General features: G+C 54.4%; 1 protein-coding gene across 3 annotated transcripts in view; it reads right to left on the reverse strand.

Moving 5' to 3' along the window:
* Positions 1–2,245, reverse strand: part of Minar1 (membrane integral NOTCH2 associated receptor 1) — a 33,347-nt gene extending 31,102 nt beyond the window's left edge. For all 3 annotated transcript variants that reach the window (XR_003837534.1, XM_021173037.2, XM_029481141.1), the window contains exon 1: positions 1,578–2,245. The gene's annotated coding sequence lies outside the window, so the exon portion shown is untranslated. The remainder of the gene's footprint in view (positions 1–1,577) is intronic.
* Positions 2,246–2,283: the final 38 nt, after the last annotated feature.

Raw genomic sequence — 2,283 nt, forward strand, 5'->3', positions numbered from 1 at the left:
AGTTGCAGATCTATACAAATCACTCTTACATGCAATAAGAACCAGACTTTCTTAAGCAGACATTTCAGGTTTCCCTGCAGCCTCTAGTAAAAAAAAAAAAAAAAAAAAAACCTCCAAACTGGCTGTTTTTTGCAGACACTCCAGCCTTCCTCATTATTCTCTTATGCTCTGATACATAAAAAGAAACCCAATTCTAAGGGTTTGCTCAGGCCAGCCACCCAACTCTCTCCCACTACTCTTGGTTGAGCCATGTCCCCTCTCCAGGCTGTCACTGCGCTGGCAAGGAGCTCATCTCAGAAGGCTCCTATACCCAGAGCAAGTGGCTAGCTTCTACCTGCAAGGAAGATTTCATCAGAAGAGGTGGTAAGGAAAGCTTGTTTGCAGGGAGATGGGGGTAAATTACCGGTCAAATGCACTGCCACTCAATGACTCCTGGAAATCCTTCATGTCATGCTGCATAACACCATAGCAAAGCCAAACAGCCAACCCCCCAATCGCAGCCGCAATGGCAGCTGCCATGGTCCCACCAGTTCTTAAGAAAATCACCCCATCCTTCAAACAAAATGTAAGTTCTATAAAACCGACCTGTGTTAGCACACAGACTCCTTGTCTCTCCTCCTCTCCGTCTTGGCAAACCTTACTTAATTTCCCACTGAAAAGACTAGCTGACCACAACTCACCTCACCACCCCACCCCCACCCCGGTGTTTACAACCTTTGACTACTATTTCACAAACAACGTCGGCATGCATGCTGTTAGAGCAAGCTACTCAATTGCCTCCCAGAAGCTCCCTGCACTCTTGCAGAGAGGACCAATGATTACTTGCTGGTTTTGTGGCCTCGCAGAGTACAGGACTTGGCAGGGATGGCGGTAGAGCAGGTGGGAAAGGCTGCTGAGCGGGTGAGCTAGTGTGTGAATGAACTCAAGCCCCGCTGCCAGCCAAGGCCTTGCTTTGGTGTTTTCTGGCAGGTGAAGTTGAACGTCTCCAGGAAGAAAGACACCCCCTTTCCACAACAATGTAACTGGAAATCGCAATTTAAGGTTGGGATTCACTGGTCCGTTCTTCTAGGGTTGGTTCAGTTCTCCACCTTACTCCGATAGGTCGGGGGTGGGGAGGTGTCACACAGACAGTTCACCTACTTGACCCCCAAAACACCATTGTCTGAAATGAATTCTTAACCAGGAAAACTTGCCCAGAATTATGTGGTCTTTGGCCATTGTATCTCTACTTTCATCTCTTTTCCCTCCACCAGATATGGCCAAGCCTACTACCTACCGTGCGCGCGCGCGCACACACACACACACACATGCACACCACACACAAACACACATACCACATGCGCGTGCACACGCACACCCCTTTTCCCACTACCGTACGGAGCTCAGCGAAAAGGGTCTCCGTGCCCAGGCGGCCTGCANTCGGGAACCTATCGGAGCCAGGGAGGAGTGCCAGCAGCCTGGGACTTTACACAGAGTCCCTGTGTAATAGCAACCGGCACGTAGCGATCACACCTTGCATGCACACACTTGCACATGTGCGCTCGGGTGCCCATGGGTCTCCCGCTTTCTGAAGTTACCTCTGGGGGCTGCTCCAGCTCTCCGTCCCCGGTCCTGCGCAGGTCTTGCGTGGCTCTGAGGTGGTGGTCCACAGGGCCTCCAACGCAGAGCTTCCCTAGGCAAAAGAGTCCTAGACTCCGGGGCAGCCCAAGCTTTGCACTTGGGGCAACACCCCTGGCGTAGGTTAACTTCAGCCCCCACAGCACAAGAGCTCTGGATCTGCAGACTAGGGTCGCACCCGGGCTTTCCTGGGCAGTCGGCAGCCACTGCCCACTTGCATGATGCTGGGGCTCTCAGCGGCTGGAGGATGCGGCCTCAGAGTCCCGATCAGCCCCAATCTCGGTTTCTGAGGCTAAGCCAGTGTCGCCACGTCACGGTCTTGGATACCGTGGGCAGCTCGGGCCAGGAACTCGATGGCCAGAGACCCAGTTTAGCCTCTCCATCCTCTCCCGCCTGGGGAGCAGAGGAAGGCAGGACTCTCCAGCAGTGGGTAAGCGCTCCCTAGGGCGGGAGGGGCAGACTCCAGAGGGGCGCGGCAATAGCGCTGAGGGCGTGCCCTGCCAGAGGCTGCAGCCACCTAGAGAGTGGACACCCGCAACCCCGAGTCCTGAGAAAGCCTCTCCTTCCTTAAGAGTCGAAGCGCCTGCTGAGCCCAGGCAAAAGCAAGCAGAGGTTGGAACTGGAGGGAGCCTCGGGCCAGATCCACCCCGGGGTTTGCTTCTCCCT

The sequence above is a fragment of the Mus caroli genome, chromosome 9, assembly GCF_900094665.2.
Source record: "Mus caroli chromosome 9, CAROLI_EIJ_v1.1, whole genome shotgun sequence".
Taxonomy (NCBI): Eukaryota; Metazoa; Chordata; class Mammalia; order Rodentia; family Muridae; genus Mus; species Mus caroli.